Below are 21,929 nucleotides of genomic sequence, written 5' to 3' on the forward strand. Positions count from 1 at the left end.
CCAACTAAAACTTCTAATAATCTTTTACAAAACTAATTCTGGCAGTTTTGGCGACTAAAACAGATGCATGTGGTTCACTCAGATACTGGATAAGCCCAGCTGCCACTTGAGAAGAAAGATATCATGCTAACGTTTTTGACAGAAAGTATAAATCACACAGCCCCTCTGAAGAGAGTTCAAGAGTGCACAGAGAGCCTGCAGACATGAGCTCTTTGAAAGCCCATCAGATCACATGAACTTTTGACATTTCAGTGTCGTCCGCCCAAGACCAGCATGTCTTTCTCCCTGTAGCCAACTTCTCTGACCTCAGATAGGGCCATTAACACACTACAGACTGTACTGAGATTCTGTCAGTTCAATCTAACGACAGCTCACTTTCTGCAGGATTTTCTATATTATTTCACTACTGTGATCACCACAGGGCACAAATTCACACCTGAAATGAACAGGAAAATAAATGCAAACATAGCCGTAATTGATCACGTATTCAATTATTCCTTTGAACCCATGGCTGATTATTCCCTATATAATTCATCTGATACATGTTCTGGTTAAGGGTGATTTAAGTTAATAATACCAGAAGCAAATCCTATCTTTAATAACTATAATTATGCCTCGGTTTTAAATTGTAACCATACACTATAAGGCACGTTCAAAACAAAATCTGTGGTTCTGACTTTGCCTTAAACAAGTGATGGACCCTCCCACACAACAGGCTTTGACAGAGGTGCTAGAGTCCTAAGGGCACGACCTGGGAGCGAGACCACTGGCTGTAAAGCAGCTGCAACCTACAGATGGAGATTCACCAGTGGTCAATGGTCCTGTGTCCAAAAACAGTACTTCGGGAGAGAATACCATTTCAGACCACCTGTACGAAAAGAAGCCTAGAACAAAGCCTTCTGCCATAGCTCGGTGGATCCTTTGATAGGACACTCAAGCATGCGAGTCTCATCATCACTGGCCAATTCCGACGAGGGTCGGATTAGTTATGAGAGCTCGAATGGTTCTCGGTGACGCAGCAACCACTGAGTCTTTGTGGCACGGTCCACGAGACGCACGTCCCCTCTAATCAATGCGGTGCATTTCCTGCACGAGCCTATGCTGCCGGTGACATGCTACAAGACGGCTTTAAAACGGAGCAGGTGGGGAGCAGTCTGCCTTCGCCTGCTCACTCTCCCCTGTGTGCCGCCGTGGGGCTGGTCACTTCGTTTGCCTTTCGGATGCATCGACTATCAGAAACCGCTATTGAACTGGAAACTACGCTGCAAACGCACTGGGGATTTCCGAGGCAAGACGTTGAAGATGAACTTGCAGGTCAATAATGGGATGCAGGTTTGGCCCAGGAAGGTCAAGTACTTAGTTTTATTATCATTTGTATTTAACCACTTGATTCAACCTCCCAAATCCTTGTTTTAATATCTTCAAATAAACTCCTCTCTCTCACAAAGCACTGTTTTATTTGCCATATGTACATGAACATTGGGATTCATATTCTTGCTGTTTTCTCAGGACATGCACAGTTCTAAGACGTGCAAAGAACTAGAAATCTCACACCAGTCTTCTCTGGCTCCAAGTATTTTAGACATACAAAAGCCAGAATGAATTTGTTTTTTTTATATTGATTGCTTCCTTTTAATGGTGGACATCTTAGCTCCAGTGAGTAAATGGGAGAGGGTGTAAGATAAGCTGTTGGCCCTTCCTAGCTTCCAGGAATACAAAGGTTTACTTTATTCAGGATAAGATTCTGCATGAAAGGCACCTATCAAAACAAGATTATTTTAATGGTTTTATCTGAAACCCAGACATGCTAATTATTTTATAGATAAAATAGATTTAGTTTGTGCACTGTGTTATTGTGCATGAACAGAAATGTTCTAGACAATCTGTGTACTATTATTCTCAGTCATGTCCCTCCTTCTCTTCCGGCTCTGTGTATACTAGATGTTATGTCCAATTTGCACCCTGCGCTAATGACATCTTTTTTTATTCCTACTTGCGTATGGAACTATAAGTTTATGTATTTTAAATTATGAGCTATTATTATAATTTTGTGTATTTAAAAGAAAGGTTATCTACTTTCTGATTCTGTCAATTTTTAATAGTATTTACAGTATGTAGTTTTGGGGGTTTGTTCATACCCTTATCCACTTTTTATTTTCTTTTAGGTCTCAGCTATCTCTATCTCTAAAATATCACACATGTACAGTACAGGCTTTAATTCTGTAGACTGTTTTGTGTCCCATAATGTAAGTGTGGTGGTAAAGTGATTCATACATATAAGGGTATGTCAGGACAGCCCAAGGCCTACCACACCATTGCTCTTTCCAAACAGAACCTGTAAAAATCTCCAACTGGACAAACAGCTGCCTTCTGCAGCTGGTTCAGGGTCAGTACTGGCTCTCACTGGAAAATGCAGAAACATCCTCGAATTAATTCTGGAACACGCAACTCACAGAAGTTCAGACTGCACAGCCAGATTCCAAAACATGCTCTCCAAACAGCTTCCTCTTCCTCCACAGAGATTAGCTTCCTGCACACAACATGCATGCTTGGAGCTTAAATGGGTCTCCTTAGGGCAATAACTTTAACTTGAAAGCAATAAATGAATATTTAAAAGGCTAAATTCTTTGTTTCATTATAATGATGACCCAAGTTAACTGATAAACGGAAACCCAAGGCAGCAGGAGAAAACTACTACAGAGGCATGAACTGTGACAGTTAAACAAGCTGGCATATAAATTTTAATGATGTGTTGATGGTGAAGGTGCTTTAGGTAAATTAAGTGTAGTATTTTTCAGTTACATTAACGGCAGTGTTAACTAGCATACAGCATACCATCTACTTTGATTTCAGAGAAGAAAGAGTGTGATCATGCACAAATTAATTAGGCAGGATGAAAATGTTTTTTATGTTTCTCCAGAAGTTAATTAAAGGCAAATGCAACTAACATCACTGCTTTTTTGCAAATTACACTGCCAGGGTACAATTGCATGATTAAAATTATTTCCTATCCAATGCAAAGTGCTTTGATTCTCACTGTATCTACTAGTACCTGGTATTGTGTAAAAATGTCCAAAGGAAAATGAGCATCCATAAAGTGAGACAAATTTAAACTTTTGAGAGCAGTGTTGTGGCAGGTCTTCTATCATTTTGTTACTTGTTTTGCTTTAATACCTGTAACAACTTTAATAATATGACCTGACTAATTACTTTTTCTTTTAACATTTTTAATTTTAATTACTGCAAGTGCTGAGAAGACAAATGCATTGAGTCTGTTCAAATTAGTGCTATCTCAGTGCATCAATGCGGTGCTCTTCCAATTTGGTTTCAAGCTGGTTTTAGCACATTTACTGTATTTATGCATTTATTTTGTATATTTACTACAGTATACCACAGTAAAAAAAAATGATAAAGAACGTTTGTGTTACACAAGCATTAGTGCCATTGTGATGGACTAATTGCATGCATGTAACACAGTCTTGTTGGAGTCAACACCATTTTTTACATGCATGGGGAAAACGAGGACCGACACACACGCTCCTCCAACACACTAGCATGTCACACCCTCTCTGACCGGCAGTGAGGTACAGCAGAGCCAGCACACACTGAAGGAGGGGTGTGTCTCTCCAACATCCCCACAAGCCTGCAGGTGTTACTGTGTCACCAGACAAGAGAGTGCTTTGCCAACTTTACACTCCCGCGATGTGAGCAAGGCCTGAACCAGCAACATCTTGACCAGCAGGTCAGCAGGCTCAACTTGTGAGAGTCTTGATTGGACCCCCCAGAAGTATGACTGACCTTCGTCTACAAGTAAGCTCTGGTCTGCTGCAGATGTGTCACAGATGCCCTTATATTTCACCGTAATTTAATACAAAAATAAAAATATACCATGACTACATTTGTATTTACTGATCCCTGATTTCAAGTACTTGCTTTATTACTACTTTTATGGCCTTAAGAGTTTCTGAATGGCCCTGCAAGTGGTACCACAGGGATGGAGATCACGGGATCAAATCCAAGCTGTGCCACTCGATTCCAGCAGCTTGCAGGTTTGGACCCTAGTACTTTGATCTGTAAGTATTAAAGGGGATGCAAAATTACCGATATCTGAGGATATCAAAGGACAGGATCAGAGCTAAAATGGACCACACAGTCTACACCGGTGCCCTAGCCGACAGTTTCCACAGAAGAGATGTGCTATTGAGTTATACAGAACTGTCCTTTCTCATACCACAAGTCATTCCTCTTTGAGGCATTGCCTTCATCTGACCTATTTATGTGGTAATTGCAGATATATTATCTGTATATACAGTATAAATATACCAATCAATAATCTATGGTTACACACAGCTGAGCTAAGAAATTAAACCAGATGACTACTGTACCAATGCTACAACACCTGTTACAAAATAAATGGACCACTGGCACCTGTAGGAATGACAAGTGGTCTTGAATAACATTTAATTAGCCTGCAGTGACGTTCAGCAAATAAAAGGCTCTTTTGAGACACAAGTGAAACCACTGGACTTGACTTAAACACAATTTATGGGATTGTCTGGAACTGTCAAACGACTTATAATGAATAATAAAAAAAATCAGTCCCATTCAGCCGAAACTAGTTGCTCTCTTCTAACTGAGACAGTCAAGGCATCAGAGATTTATTCTACAGCAAAAAGAAATCTGCAGTAGACTGAAAATCCTCAGCATACCTGACCTGCACACTCACTCGGGGGCTGTAAATCTGTTCAGGCAAAAGCTAATGGAAGTGGGAGCTTACAGATTTGTCTGTGATACCGAGCCACGAGCCATCACACTGGCAGGTCGGCCAGTCCCAACATGGCAGCAGCTCAGAAACCACGCAGCAGATTAGCTAAGTTTAGCGACGCTGGCTCTTTCCCGACCTTCTGATCTATCTGACACATGCTCTCCAGGCACTTGGCACCTTGAAGCAGGGGCCTCCGAGCACTGCAGCCAGAAACTAAACAGCAGGGGTAAGAGAAAACCCAGCAAATAGTCTTTCCTGGACATTTGTAACCCTCATTTGTACTATCAGGCACGAAATTATTTGTGCAAGTAAGAGACCTTGGAGTCCTGTTTTCACACCTCTTACTGTGTAACGCGCCTCCTGACCCTGTGTAAGAGAAAAACAGGCTTAATTATATGGTGGAAACATTACCACAGCAGTTAAATAATGCTGCAATGGCTTCTGTAGACTGGAAACATTTCAAAGAAGAAAGCCACATTTCAGTCTGTTCACTTCGTGAGATTAAAGACACAGGGCCACTAATATTCATCGCAAAAGCACCCTCCACTCTCCGAAACTGCATCCCACTCCGCACTCGGAAGGAGCTACTTTGTCATATGTGCAACCCCGGACAGTCCAGTGGAAGTCATTCTCAATTAAAGAGGCATTGCTGACAAAAGACATAGATACCTTTCAACTTTCAGGTCTGTGAAGTTCAAAACCAAACAGAACGATGTTCTTCAAATGACTTAAAGAATCAATACTGGCAACGCAATGGTTTCTTTTAAGCTTGGCTGCAAGGTCACAGCACCTGCTTGTAATCATTGTTAGCCATTACCTATGATATAAGTTTTCTGGAACCACATTTGGAAAAATAAGATCTTAGTTTGGAAAGGGAGTCAGGTTTTTACAGGCTTCGGCCTTTTAGGCAAGGTAACGATAAATATGGCCTGCAGCCCATGTTTTCTTCTCATAACTTAGAAAAGAGAAACTGCTCAAGAGCCTTCTTAATGTGGGAACAAAGAATGGTTATTGAGAAACAAAGGCATTGGATGAATGAATAATGTGCCATCTCCCCAAAGGCTTGAGCTCTGAATGGTAATTCTTTGAAACAAAATTATACAGCCCAGCATTCCAAAGAAAATAAAATGCCTCAGAGACCAAGTCGGTTGTTTGAGTAAGGCACTGAATGGTATGGATGAGAGCTGCGGGAATCCACGCAGATTTAAAGCTATATAAACTTCCAAAGGAACATTTTAATTACTGACTGAACAGCATTTGACCTGGAGAAGACAGTACGGCAAAAAAATACCACAATTACTTATAACAGTGTAATATACTGTTCCAGCAATTTTGCTTGGCCTGGTCCCCGTTATTACTGCAATTTGCCTGCCTTAGAATAACATTGAATGAGAGGATTTTCTTTTCAATTTGTTATTGTACAATACAAAGAAAATCCCTTGGTGAACCTCAGAAACATTATTTTGTGGTCTACTCAATGATTCCTTAAAAATTAGTTTCCTGGACCCCAAATTTGCTATGTCTTGCAGTTCCATGTGTGAGTCAATGATGCTCTGTTTTGTTCTTTTTGACTTGTGGTTTGTTTCAATGCCAGCACATGCTATGAGTAAATCTATGAGTATGGCAAGAATTCAAAAACCCTTTTATTCCAAAATGCCATTTTTTCTGATGAGGGCAAATCCTGCCAAGTTCATACAGCTATTATGAAGAAATGCTGAATCTATCTAGAAAAAAAACAGTGAAACTGCTGATTTCATTTTTTTTTATCTTAAAATATAACTACATCAAAAGTATTGAGAAAGACAAGACTGACTTATGACTTGGAAAGTTCCACTTCAGGGTCTGAGAGAATGGGAACCTTGGAGATTACTTACCAAGCACTAGCGATTCCTGAAACATGGCTTATTGTACGCGTCTCCATGCACTGCAGATGTGTCACCTCTTTTAAAAATTAAGAACTTTTTAAATTGCAAAGCACTCACAACTTTTTCGATTGCTAAACAGATTAAAATAAGCAAAAGGAACAAGGCTCCTTTACATTAAAAGACTGCTAGACTAGGTTCATCAAAAAGGACCACGCCTAACTATAAAAGATCCTGAAAGAACTGTTCATCCAGATGAAGCAATTGACTAACTGGATCAATTAATTTACAGTTTAAACTGGGATGGAAACCGCTGGATCATACAGCCCTTTGGGTTAAAGATTTACACCTCTATTTTACAAAAACAGGCACTAAAGAACTTAACTATAGTGATAAAAATGAAGCCTCTAGCTAGGCAATATAAAACAGTTCTTCGCTTGACTGTTTAAGATCTTTACAGTCTCTGCCTTTCACATTGTTAATGATGCTTGATGATCATGATCATAACTTGGGAAATAGCAGATGATGGCCTAAATGTTGTTTAAAATGTTTTCAATCTTGGTAATGTTACCATTAATAGATAATAAAAGCAGATTTCTCAGAATGCAGGCAGATTTTAGGACCAGTGATACAAACTTTAAAAAGGTTAAATATTTGACCCAGGAATACAATGGGTTTACTTACCACGACACTAAGAACTGACATCTACATTGTCACTGTCAATAATGCACACCTTTCTCTTTACTTCTGAAGTCTAGCTTGAACACTTTGTGCAGTGGCCTCACTGAATTTACCCCCATGTGCACTGTCTATATTCATTTTGTCTTAAAAACCACTACATTTTCTATTATCCAACTGTATTGTATCCAGAAAAAACAAAAGTCCCATGTTCAAGGGTATCCAGGTAAATGTGTTATGCAGGCTTAACTTGAAACTAAAATGTACCTCCAGAGAATGCGGAGATCCATAATGGAATACTTTTAACAGAATTTTGATATGCACGTAAATTCAACGCAATATCAGCAAGCCTTTTAAGAAGTACACTTAAACTTGAAAGCTTCCCAACATCAGACACACAGGCACAGCAATGGAAAAACACAGAAGCAAGAAATGCCTGCAGATATAGACCAGAATCGAGTTCTGATCTGAAGACACTGGCATGACAGACACACAATGCATTTCTCAGAGTCCAATAGAATGCCAAGCCATCTGACAACTACATTTCTTACGTGAGTTAGTTTTGGCATTGCTAAACAAGATCCTGCTGTAATTGTCTTTGTTAGGACAATGGACGAAGGACCGATGTGGAGAACAAAAATGCCACAGACCCCAGAATATTCCAAATTCATCTGTCAGCAGAGGTTTTAATTTTGGTCTCACCTCCTTTGTTTTTTGGAGTCATCACTCCATTATTTGAGTTAAAGCCTTTTGCCCGTTTACAAAGGCCCACTCAAGTAAGCCTTGGTGAAAAGAAAAACATAACGCTGGCTAGATTAATATGAAAGTGGGGAAAGTGTGCAGTGTATTACAGACCATCTGGACCAAGATGAAACAAACTGCAAAAAAAAAAAAAAGTGGAACAGTGGAGCCAGGAAATTTAAAGTCGATGCCGCAGTTAAGCGATTTAACTTGAGATGTAGCATACAGCTAAATTTCCACACATTATAAAAACAGCTCTCTTTTCAGAAAAGTAACCCCCTATTTGACACGCACGTTCTGGGCGATTTTTCCAAAAAACACACCCAAAAAAGCAGTCAAATCAATTACAGATAAATGCATTCACTTCAACAGCACAAGCAAGCGGTTAAAAACGCACAGAACAAATAAGCTTAATTTCTCCAGCTCAGCAAACACTGAAAACTGCTATCCACTCGAGACCCTCGACAGCCACTCAGCAGTGCTTAACAAGGTGATGATAGCAGCCTTTGCAGATGGTGGAAATATCATCTTGAATCCTACAGACACCACATCCTGTGTTCCACAGAGAAATGCCATTTTGTATATAGAATATTACCGTTTATCTGAACAGACACTATAATCAGAAAAACCATGCCAAACCAAGACTGCTTTTCAGAAAACGTGAGAGTGATGGAGAAGAATCCAACATTAATGAGGACTCAGCATTCTGGAGTGACAGTCTGAAAGATGGAAGAGGTGTAGAAGAAGTTTTATCCATCAAGAGGCATCTTCTAGAATTTCATCTTGTTGAAACAAAAACTCACTATTAACTACTGAAGTCCAAACAAACTAGATGGGCAGAATGATGTCTGCAACCTTTCTAATGTGCTTAAATTACCAAATAAAAAAAGAAAAACAGCATGGTGGTAGAAGTACACTACAAACCACCAAATGTAGTTACCCATCTTAATGGCATCTTATAGTATGAAATATGATACAAACAAAAGAAGAAGTGATTATGATGGGACAATTTTCCTGCATTTACGGGGACAAACGGACACAAATGTCAACAAGTGACACTGGAATGGTAGACATGACTGCTGGGCTGCTTACTCACCTTGTGAGTAAGAGTACTCACCTTGCCTTACTACAGGACAGGCGAGAGAATCACTGGGAAACTGAACATATCATGAACATACTGTATCACTGATAAGCTCTCTCCCATCTTAAACAAACAGTTAGCTGGAACAAACCATAGCCTACATGTAAGAACAGAAACGCCAAATTAATCTGGTATATAATGTTGACTCACCATTTACATAATCTAGACAATAGGGGAAAAAGATCAATGTTGGGATAGATAAGATCAATTAAATGAAGATATGTTCCATTAAGACTGTACAAGTCCATGTTGAATACTGTTTACAATTTTGGTCAAACCAAAAAAGATATTGCTGCGCTGGAAGTGTTCCAGAGAACACCACACAGATATATACCCAGTCTTAAAAGAATGTGCTATTCCAGCAGGCTGAAAGAACTGAATCTTTCTAGTCTTGAAAACACCAAGAAGACAGAGGGGACCTCTCATTTTCTTAATTCAAAATCCTCAAAGGTATAGATAAAGTAAACCCAACGGACTTCCTCAGGATCAACAGCCAAATACAGAAATGTGAAAACAGTGTGGAAGTGCATTTTGAGTTCTGAGATGTGAGATCAGAAGGCACTTCTTTACACAAAGGGCTGTGGAGGTCTGGAACAAGCTTTCCAGTTATGTTGTTGGAGTTGATACCCTGGCTTCTGTCAAGAAACAGCACAATCGGATTCTGGCTACTAGCAAATAAACTAATTACATGGGCCAAAAGGCTCTCTGCATCTAAATGAGAGAATACAGTTAAACAGTTATCATCAAGATTAATTGTATTAAAATTAAAAAGAATAAACTTTCGTTTATTTGGGTCTTTGGGTCTTGACAATCAATTTGCTAGGGGCACTTCAATCCTTCTAATTTTAATATGCTGAAGGCAGGTTCATTTGAGGTTCATTCAAGATAGAAGATATCTGCCTGGACTCTGAGCATCTGTTCAGAAAGATAGTCTTCTCTGGTTCAAGCCAGATTAATTTAGTTTAATCAATTTTGTTTCCAGCACAAGAAGACAACCCCAGGTTAACCACAGAGCAAGAGCGATACTGTTATTTTGTGAAGGTTTAAATTAAAATACTGCAAGAATGTTAATTAAGGTAATACACCTTTGCATAAAGTGATGCTTCTCCTTCACACAACCTATTCACAATGCCTTTTAAGAGACCTCTGAAGTCAAAAGAAGTATATTGTGGCAATGTTTCAATCCTGATATTAGCTTGAAACCTACAGAAATGCATCAAAATGCCACCTAACCCATGTGATTCCAATTCTATTTTACAAGATGGCTAACAAGTTGGCTAATAAAAAACAAATCCAGGTTGTTTCTTCATTTAAAAAATGTTCCCTTCTGTTTGTGTTCTGGATATTTTTTTCTGATGTGTGTACTGAGACAAACATATAAAAAAATATTCAGACAGGATTTCCAAGTGGTTCTGTTTAATTCATGACCCTAACACAGTACCTAGGCCTGTACAGTGTATACTTTCCAATATAATTCAAGATTATTAAAGGGCACATCCATTCCAAGAGGACACTGACCTTGACTTCCATTTGGGGGAAGGGACTAACATTAAGTGAAATTGCAAACAAGGGGCAAAACATTTTGTGGTCTGATTAAGCTAAAATGTAAGAAATTACATTTGGCATAAGCCTAACATAGCACAATACCTAAGGAACATTATCCCAGCTGATGAAGCATGCTGGTGAAGCATAACGTTGTCAGGATGTCAAAGTCAATGGAACACAGTACAGAAACGTTCCTGAGGAACACCTGCCTTCTGCAAGAAAGTCCACCAGGTAAATGTAATTAAGTGGCCTATTCAGAGCCCCACCAAAATCCAACTGAGAATTTGTGGCATGACTTGAAGATTGCTGTCCATCAGCTCTGCACCAGGAACTTGACAGAGCATGAACCGTTTTGTTCAAAAGTGGACATATTTGTTCAAAAGTTGTTCAAACGTTGGTAGGGGCCCATCCCAACAGACTCACAGCCGTATTTGCAGATGAGGGTGGAGATGTATCCAAATATGTTATATCAGTTTTGTATTTTAAATATATACTTTAAAATATACAGGGTATTTGGTCAATCATCACAACAGGCCTTTAAATAATTAGTTCAGGTGGGTATAATTGTTTAATAAATTTAATAGCTTTAAATAATTATTCCAACAATATGCGATAAAGAATCTCTCTCATTACTGAGCTCAGAGAACAGGGACTATATATGCTAAATGCTGCAACCTCCTAACTCACAGGCAGTTTAATCACACTTAAGTCTTATTTTAGTTGACAGGCACTTCTGTGTAAAAAGATTTCCCTGTTTCTCTCAGGCCTGCGCTTATGAATTTAATAACACAATTTACAGTATGTTATGTGAATGACTTGTAAAAACGCTGCGTCAATGGGTTCCAGATGTCAAAACAAAGCCCTTATTCCCCATAGACTCTGCTTTTCTGCAATATGATAGCAATTAGGTCACAAAATTATATAGAGGCTGCTGAAGAAATTGCATATTGATACATTAAAAAGTGACCCACAGTCGTTAAGAGGACCCTGGCAGTAAAAAAGCTCTGCGCAAAAACCTTTAAAAAAAGAAACGTAACAAAAATGTTTTATCTGTTTTTCCAAAACAACAACAATCGAGATGTAAACAGAAAACCACAATATCAATAAAATATGTTGTGCAGAGTGCTTTTACAGCGCAGTTCGACTGCTGTTTATAGCAAGCTGCTCTCAGGTTCTGACCAGGATACCCAAAAGACAATAATTTTGCAGAAGCTGCAATGAGTACTTTGCGAAACAATTAAAGGAAGCACAACATATGTTGGTGCGCAAAAAACCGAAGCACTCCGGCCCTCCAATGTGATTTCATAGAGGTTAGTGCAAAACAAGCCTCTTTTATTGGACAAAGTTCCAATGGAGAGCTGCATCAGAGTGAAAAGTAGAAAGCAGAAACAACCATTCTGGTTTGGGAACAACTTCTAAAATAACTGACGGCGACTCGCCATCTGTTGCTTTCAAATCTGCAACACATTTAAATTGGTCAAACTCAAAAGATTATCAGTGACTATTCCCACCCAGTTTTTCCCTCGTTTTAAGTTTCTTCCCTTATGAAGAAGTCTAAGATGTATCAACATGTATCTAGAACACATTTCCTGAGGCTGTTTGGCCTTTTAACTCACTATTATGTAGCATTGTACTGCGTTTTGTGTAGATATGTGTACAGTAAATTATCTATATTTTTTTCTTTCTCTTTTTGCATCTCTGTTATTTCGAGCACACCACACAAAATTCCCAACAACCCGAAGGGTTGGTTTGGCAGTGCAGTTCACTTTGATCTTTGATGATTCAGAGGTGTCGCCTGAAGAAAGAGGCACAAACGGCTGAAACATTACGTTTCTTCTTTATACTTTTCAGGGTGGAATTAATCTTTAGTTGGACACAGGTGAATCCCTCACTCCAATCCTCAACGCACTGAACACAGGGATATGGAGCTACACAACATCATACAACAGCAGTTATTGCTTGTTTCAAAGTAGTGTGTCCATGAGCATCTTCCCTTTAAACACAGACCCCTCAAGACAGTCGAACATTCTTCTCGACTCCTTTCTATGACCCAACCCACACAAAGCACTCTCACATGGCACAGGACATCTACATTAAGACAGGTCAAGCAGGGAGATAACCAATGCAATCTAACACCGTGGCAGTGACTACAGGAACTGATGAGAAATGATGGTTGAGAAAGAGTTATAACTAAACACTAGTCATTTCAGGTTCTCTGCAAACTCAATTCATACACAGCAGGAAAGGGAAGTAAGAAAAAAATGATATTTTTCTTAAAACTGTCTTAAAACGTTATCCTTTAAAAACATACTGGCAGCTACTTTATCTTGTAAATATACTGCATGCTCTGTACTGTTAGCCAAAGAAATGTACTTCATGCTTTTCAACAGATGTAAAAAAAAAAAGCGATGGGTTGGTTTTCTTTAAAGGCCTTGGCACATTGAAATGATATCACTCTGCACATTTAGACATGGAGCACTGGCAGAAAGCGTACTACGCCGTTCAAACAAAATAACAAACAAAAACAACATTCTGTCATCTCTTGACATTTTGTGCAAGGCTGAGGAGAGGCCTGGGCAAACTCACAGCAACCAGGGGCTGCCAAACTGCCAGCAGACGTTCCAATGACTCTGCAAATCTGGCGGCACATCTGTGGGGCTGAACTCTGGGTCGTGCCCAGCAATCAGACAAGCGGAGAATTCTATGCAAGGTACCAAGAGTACATTCCATCATTTTAATCGCTTACAGATCGTACCCTTCTTCGGCTTTAAAAGGTTCATCCATCCAACCATTTTCAAACCTCCACATTCAATCCAGGGTCGTGGAGGAGCTTGAACCTATCCCAACAAGTAACAGGAGCACAGTAGGAGATGCCTGTCCATCACACCACTTGCACTCACACCAGGGCCAGTATTCCCAGAAGCCAACTAACGTACCAGTTTGTCTTTAGACTGCAGGACAAAATGCTCCCAGCACTGGTGCCCTGGAGAAAACCCATGTGAATGCATGAGGAACATACAAACTCCACACAGACGGCACCCCAGGTCCAGAATCGAACCCAGGGCCCCAGTGCTGCGAGGCAGCCATGTTAACCACTGCACCCCTGTGCTGCTCCTTTAAAACGGTCATATTCCACGAAATATTAAGAGCGGCAAAAATGCAGCAACAGCACGTTGTCAATGTGATTTCTGTTTCTAAACCAAAACAGCAATTAAATCCTTTTTCAGAGAAAACCCAAAAAGAAACTCAATCATGAATACTGCACAAGGATGTGAATACGAACACTGAATAGAACATGAATACAGCATTGTGTAGGGAACAAGTGACAGAAAGAACTGGTTACGACAGGACTGGGCTCCATCTGGTTTCGTAACATGGGGCGCAGGTGTCCTTGTGTGGTTGTAAATCAGGGGCGAGATGGAGATGCAGCAGGAAAACTACAGAACTGATGAAGTTTAATTCAGCTCCAGATACACCCCAGCAAAAATTAGCAATTCAATGAAAACAAAAAAAAAAATGTGCAGTCTGTTCTCAATTTTCCCAAAGCTTCATACAGGGCTAGTGATGAAACACGCTGTAGCCTGTGATATCTAAAGCAAGACAAGCTGTCTTTTGGCCAAGGCATTGAGGCGGCTTTGTTTCACCAAGTGGCTGCGTTTCCATGGCCATTCATCAGGAGGTGACTGATGGGCTTTGGCACAACTGAGGAATGTTCAATAAATCTAAACTGCTTTTTAAAGTACCTCTAATAGGCAGGATCATAAAGGACATCTGACATGCAATTTAGTTTAAAAATAAGGATACAGACGATTAGAAAGGCTGTCAAAGAATGTAGAAAAACAGACGCAAAAGAAAATGTCTCACGATGTCAAATTGTCTACTTTCAGATAAGCTGAACACTGCAGCCACTTGATGATACACTCAAAGCCCAGAGAAAACTATAATAGCAACAGAGACACCAGCAAGGGAACGGCACCAAACACTAATTACAATCACTACAAGACAATCCAAACCACTAGCAGTTTCATAACTAAGCGTTTCACCCAGAAAGCCCTGATGTTTCTGTTGGGGGTAGTTAGGAGTTTTTGCTGCAGGTCAGTCTCAGGCCTTCAGCCAGCCTCAGCGCTGCATCGGTTGCTTTCACCTTCACCTTTTGAACCCTGCCTCTAGAGGGGGCTGAGGGGCCACATGCCAGCTAGCTTATCCAAACAGGCCAGCAGCCACTACACTGCTGATGACGGTTGTGTGTTTTTGCATTTAGTGGTTGTGGGGCGGGGGCTTGCGGGGGGCTCCCAGACGGCTCGTTTGTTTTAGTCTACTTGGGGCTGTCTCTGCAGGGCCCTGGCTCGGTGGGGCAGCACACCGCTGTGGAGTCCAGCGACTCGGGGAGGCAGCAGCCAGGGTCGCAGCTCATTCCACACCAGTATTTTCATAAGAGGGCACTCGCGGGTGATTGATAGCAAGAGGTTGGAAAAGGAAGGAAGAAAATTGGCTGCAGTGCTTGCTAGCTTGGAGCAAAGTGTCCAATTTCTCATCCCAAACATGCTGACTTTAACATTTCTTATTATATTTTACTGGAATGGTTTTTCAACTGTGCCTGGGTTCCCCCTGCTTACCTTCTGAGGCAGTACAATCTGGACGCCACTGCTCCACGCTTCTGCACGGGACTCGCTGCATCTCGCTGCCCCGGCTCCTCATCTACAACAAAAGCCCAGAAAAAACACCGTTAATGTTAATGTTCATTAATTGCATCATGCTATTCATCTAAGAAAGTCATAAGCAACCTGTTGATGTTACTGGCTGTAAGAAGCACAATGTGCAACTCCTCTTTGTTAATCCAGATGCTCAAACCCAATCCAGAGCCCTGCCTTTCATGTATCAGACTATTTTTAAACTGAAAGCTAAACATAGACATACTGTATACACACAGCGTTCTGACAGAAGGAAAGGAGCTCCCATGGCGTCTTTGTATAACACAGGGTACCTCTGTGGGTTGCTGGTGCCAGTGATACAGCTTGCTCATTAAGTATTTCATTTGAGTCTGCATGAGGAGAGGATTGAATTTCAAAACAGACCCAGAGCTTTGGTGAGTAAGCAGGCACTCAACTGATCGATTACGACATGGCACCACTGCAATTTAGCTGTATACTGTATATATAGCAATTTAGCTATGTTGAATATTAGAGAATGGACAGATTCTGTGGTAGGGATGCTATTTTTCTGATTGCCTAATTTACTGCACTAGCACACCTTAATCTTCAAACACTATTCTACAATCAGACTCACATAAGATGTTTAATAAACTCACTTTTCATGCTTGCACTAACACCCCCCCCAGCTTCCCAGTTATATAGGGTAATGCAATAATAACTTAACCCTCACTAACACACCAATCTACATTATATTCTGAAACACTGTAGCTAGATTTTGGTTGAGCTGACAGACGTTTTCCCTGCATCCAGTGACATGTCTGGTCATCTCTTACTACCTACATAACATGGAATAACACTGGGCTCCTTTTCAGGGTTACACCTAACTCAGTGGTTTGTCAATTGGCCTACTCAGCCAAGATCCTGTGTATTGTTTATGCGTCACTAGTTGCATTTGCGATTAGATTTTGCTTGCATGTGGGTGTATGAATAATATTTGTGTTTTTTTCCATTGTTAGGCGCTTACGCACAGAGCTTGTGGCCAGTTTGACTGAAGCATGAAAATGTTGACAAAGAATGATAGTAAGAAGTAAAAATGCCACCCACACAAACAGGAAATGAATGAATGGAAGCAGTAAGATTTGCAGGTATAGAACTGACCCTGTGTAGGCAATATAAAACTCAGAACTAAATATCCAAGGATATGGCACAGTGGAGTGGGTAAGCCTTTGTCCTCACGACTGGTGGGAGTGGGTTCAAGTTCCTGCTGTGTACCCTGAGTGAAGTACTCTACCACATTTGCTCCAGTCTGCCCAGCTGTGTACATGGGGATCAGCATTACTGGGAAGTAATCCCTGATCAGTGTACCATCCAGGGGGGAGTCACATCCTCTCTCGTCCTCAATGTTTGTTATGCAGTCACAGGTAAGAAAGGGAAATAAGTGCAGACTGTGAAATTGTTTCCATTTTCTGAACTACGCTACACTGCTTAGCTGTGTGCTATTTGAAAGAAAGAATGTGAGAAAGATTACATATAAGAGGAAGCTGCCTAGCTCATATGTTTGTTAGTAGATAATTTATTCTAGGATCTCGTCCAGCCTTTTCTTGAAAGGAGCCAGGGTATCAGCCTCGGCAACACCCTCTCTTTCCACTGGTGGGTATTTAAGTTTCAAACAACTGAAATTAAATTAAACTAAAACAAGTCTTTACTGCTTACTTTTCTGTTTCCCTTCGGCTCAATCAGATCTGAATACCACGTTAAGAAGGATAGCAGATTCTTTTTTCTCCCCATTGAAAAGATATATTATAGATTTCAGTTTTAAAAATAACATTTAATCAACAGTTTGAGGAAGGGGCCTTATTTCAGGAAATTAGGTCAGTGGAAAAAGACTTGACACCGAAGAATGTCCCAACTATGCTATAAACTCATTCAGTTGCTGCTGCCCTGATCATTCTCAGACTTTCGGAGCTCTTTTGGGATACCAGTAGTGAGGTGAATCAAGGATCTCAGCAGCCAGCTTCAACGTGTGGATGGGTCGCTTGTTCAAGACTCCAACATCCCTTTCTGTACAGAACCGCTTCTGTCTTAAATGCGTTTCCCCTTATATCTTCTAGTTTTTGGTTTGCTGTTAATTCTGAAAACGTGCACTGGCTTGTTATTGGATATGAAAATATTACTGCCGTGATAGCTGCCAATTTGAACTATCAACTGAAATAAGAGTACAAAAATACTGAGGCAATGTCAATTACTTTGGAAAATGAATTGTTAAATACAACAAGGCTACAACATGAAAAAACTTTTTTTTTAAGTTTTTTTATAATAGTTCTGTATAACATAGTTGGACTTTATTTGACCTTTGTAACCTAACATTGACAAATGGTACGACTTACAACACACCTTCAGTTGTCTTACTCTCAACATACATTTTAAAAGTCTTTAAGTCTTTTAATTACTAAATCCTATTCGTCTGTTTGTTTTTCAATTCAGAAATAAGTCTCTCTTTCAAAGGATTAAGTTCTCTCAAAGCTTCCTTCAGGATGGAGTTATCCCAGCTGCAGAAGGCCGTGGCGATGGGCTGGTTGCTAAGGCCTGGTGCTCGGATGTGTTTTCACAGCTGCAGAGGAACGGGTCACTCTGACCAGGGGCTTACAAATGTCTACTGTCTTCTTCCAAAATTCTTTTGACAGCAACATATATCTAGGCTGTAGGGAGCTCCAGGTGCTTGCCTGGTCCTTTGCGCTTGTTGCAGGGGAAATCTTGGTCTCGAACTTAAAATAAGAAATACTCAATGTCAAAGAAGGGCTTACTGTTCCTTAAATGACCCAATAAAAAGTGTTTGAAGGTTCACTTGACGTTTTTTGCCATGTTTTCCCAGTACTATGCTACCATTCCTCCATGTTCCATTGTGGTTTGACTCAGAAATGTTGCAGTGACTTGTCAGAAGCTAGTGAGTGACCAGTCTTAGAATCAAGAATTATTTCGACAGAAGATACAAGGTCAAACGTTTGTCTATTTAGTGAAAAGCTAACTGCTTTTTTAGAGCACTGCATTGTAAATCCCACAGCTGTTCTTAAATATCGTAAAAGACAATTACTTGACTCCATTTAAAATGTGCTGCACGGATATTCAAAAGAATACTCACACAGGCCATGTGTACTACCCACATTGTCTACACTACCACCCACAGAGAGAAACTCAAAACCAGCTAAATAAGAAACAGAACTTAAAACACTCAACATTAAAAACGGCATGTGACAACTCTCTCAAAATGAGATGTGGCCAAGCTACAATACAAAATCAAAAATGCCTGTTTCACGAAGAATTCTGGTACAGCTTCTTTTTTTTCCATTTTATAGAATGACGGGATTAGCTAATTATTTAGTGCCAGCACCACATATTTCCCCTTATGCTATATAACAATCACATTTAACTTTTCTCATAAAACAGTGTAAGGAAGCTTATTAAGTCCATCCCATGAAAGATATAACCGTATTAAAAATGCTCCATGAAGATTTATTGCTTATAATGTGCAGTTTTGTTTTCAAAGACAGGAGTCCAGAGAGAGCACTGGTCAACCATGGCAAAGAGACAGTGGAGCTCGTCTGCTTCTGTAACCGAGGTAATGACCAGCCATGCAGACGTCCTATATCCTGTAGACAGTCTTGCCAGAGTAAAAAACAAACATTGCCAAATCCTTCATTCTGGGTCTCCTTGTCATAAGATATCCTGACAGAATGCCTTTAAAATGTCGTTTGGCTTGTGCATTTAATGGGATGGATCTGTGAAGTATTAGCAAAACCCTGCCTGTGCAATCACGAAGTCTCCGTTTTCCCCTCCCCTGCTCCACTCACTACTTGCAACCCACTTTTGAACAAAGGAGCGTAAATTATAGATGATTGTCATTAAATGCATGACCCAGTGTTCTTTCAATCTCATAAACCACTACATGGTTCCAAACTTCCAAGCTCGGGAAGATTAAATTTAACCTCTGGAGAAACACTGCAGGAATGGGCAGGGAGTACACTGAAACAGCCCGATATTACACTGAAACAATCTCTTCAGCTTATTAAATGCTCCTAGAAACGAAAGACATTTTTAAAATACCCTCTTGCTGGATTTCCGATGGCAAGGAATGAAGCAGCAATGGTTTGGCAAAGATGCTTTTTAAATTATTATCATTAATTCTTATTACTGCTGCTACTACTACTATAGATTTTTGATTGCAGGGCTGTTTCCCTTCCTGAATCAAAGGGAAACAGGATCCTAATTTGAGAGAATCCAGTGAGTGCCGAGCTACAACAATTAACTCAGCAGAGCAAAGCCATATCATGCACGAAAAACCCAACAGGGATATCCCATTATGTCTGGATCTGCAGCTTGATAGGCTCTGTGCTCCTCTCTTTACAGCGTTTTACTAACAGAGAAAGGTGCAAAACTTCACAGCCAGATTTTAAAGCACCAGACCAGCTTTAACCCACTACTCCCTGGTGAGGGCTGTTCTGGCAAGCAGAGTGCCTACTAACTTTTATTGTCCCAGATGGGCAGGTAAAAGACACACAACACAACCTGAACCTATTAATAAATTACAGACATATATGTACTGTATAATTAGAAAAAAGCAGGGAGGCTTCACAAAAAGGCCAGCGAGAGTCTCCACTGTGGAAAAAAGTTCACAAGCTTAGCAAGTAAAATCAGGTAGATTTTTTTTTTAAATTTCTGAAGACAAGGCCGTTAAAGGCTTTAATTAAAATGTTCAGATTAGCGGCCTAGTTGGTTTTGTTTTTGAAAGTCATGGTGCGTATCAAGCCACAGCTGCAAACTTGTTTAAGCACGTAGAGCTAGAAATAATTAGCAGTGCAATTACAAAGTAAAGGTATGGTTATTTTTGAGCGAAACTTAAAGTAATATCTTTTTTCATGGATGTAAATTTAATTAGAAAATTGGGGAGCGTTCAACCCGTTTTTCCACATGCTGAGTCAGAAACCGATAGCTCCCAGTGTTTGTTTTCAAATTTTCTCCACAAAAAACATTCAGCTATAGCGAACTAAAACAATTATTTCCTAGTACTGAAGTAAAAGCATCACTTTACCTTAAGTTTAAATACGTTTTCTGTTCTGTTTTCTCCGTAATTGTCGCGTCGCAGTTTTACGCGTAAAAACAGTTGCTTAGCATCACGTTAATTGACTACGTAATAAATGGACGTTCAACCGTATATAACTGTATTAAGCGTATATCAACAGAGATTTAAAAAATCAGAAAAAAATATCAGATTTGGGGTTTAGCGGAATTGCATACTGAGCTCATACACAGAATTATTTTTAAAATAATAATTAGCAAACTTATTCACCCCCTCACACGTGACGTCTCCACTTTTTGTTTCCAGATAAGCTTGCAGTCAAAACCCTTAAAAATAAAACTTAATAGTTAGAATCCTCACAACCTACCCCCAAATTGATAAAGGCAAAAAAAAATGCTGAAAGTATGTCAATTAGATTTGTAAGGGGAATTAATTAGAAGATCTGCAATCGCATAAAACAACCCGTTTGCTACGGCAATCCAAGGGGGCAAAATTAATATAACGTAAAGGCTGAAAGGTCACAAAAGTAACGTAACGTCTTTCTGTGTACACAATATATTCAAAGTGACTTCAGAGTATATGCACCTCTCTGTAAGCTCCTTCAGATGGATGGCGACTCTCAGCCAGGCCACAGAAAACCACCTTAAGGATGAAGTGGTAGAGATGCAACGATAAGGAGTAGGATGCTGTCAGTCTTTCTCAATTTTGCCTGGAAGAATCGACAAACTCGCACCATCTCACTGTGCAAAGCTTGTAGGGATCTTTCCAGAACTCTTGACCACAGCAATAGCTGCCAGAGACGTTCGTGTCCACTAAGAACTGCCTCAGGAGGGGCTGAATTCTTATGCAACCAGCAAATTTCACTAATTATATCTTCTTTGCAGGCTTGGCTGTTTCATGCTCCTTCGCAGCGCTCAATTTATCGTTACTGTGTTGAATACAAATAGTTCATTCAAAAAAATAAAATTGTGTACATCGTTTGTAATTCGTCAAGATGTGATCTTACTGACAGGAGATGAATATTTGTGCAGGCCTGTACATAAAGAAAAAAAGCCCTCTTTAGTACTTTAATTTACCACTATCAGAGAAAAAGAAATAATAATTATGAGGCGGCCTAGTGCTGTTGTTATGCTGTTCCTTTCGATTTCCAAAGGAGGGAACTAGAATGAACAACCACGTGTAACAACATCAGGTGTCGGTGTCACTGGTGCGTGAAGTTGACGCCGGGAACGTGGGGTATCAATGAGGAAAATCGGAAACGTGCAAGATCAATTTGATCAATTTGTAATACTCTGGTACATATAATGTAGCTCGTGCCGCCGTACCTTGAGAGAGGCTTTGACCTGCTTGTCCAGCAGTAATAAATAAAAGAGTAGCTGTTTAACCCCTTTACATGACGCACATTTACATTGCATTATTCTGAATGTCAGTTCATTGATTTGATTTTCAACGTGTGATTTTGTTTTCGTCG

At 40.0% G+C, this 21,929-nt stretch overlaps 1 long non-coding RNA gene across 1 annotated transcript in view; it reads right to left on the bottom strand.

The window, feature by feature from the left end:
- The window catches only part of LOC107079669 (uncharacterized), a 26,003-nt gene extending 5,364 nt beyond the window's left edge, over window positions 1-20,639 (bottom strand). Inside the window, exons 1-2 of the long non-coding RNA XR_001480606.2 lie at window positions 20,471-20,639; window positions 15,349-15,430 (exon numbers count right to left, since the gene is read on the bottom strand). This is a non-coding gene — a long non-coding RNA (uncharacterized lncRNA). The remainder of the gene's footprint in view (window positions 1-15,348; window positions 15,431-20,470) is intronic.
- Window positions 20,640-21,929: the final 1,290 nt, after the last annotated feature.

This window comes from Lepisosteus oculatus, chromosome 29 (assembly GCF_040954835.1).
Source record: "Lepisosteus oculatus isolate fLepOcu1 chromosome 29, fLepOcu1.hap2, whole genome shotgun sequence".
Classification (NCBI taxonomy): domain Eukaryota; kingdom Metazoa; phylum Chordata; class Actinopteri; order Semionotiformes; family Lepisosteidae; genus Lepisosteus; species Lepisosteus oculatus.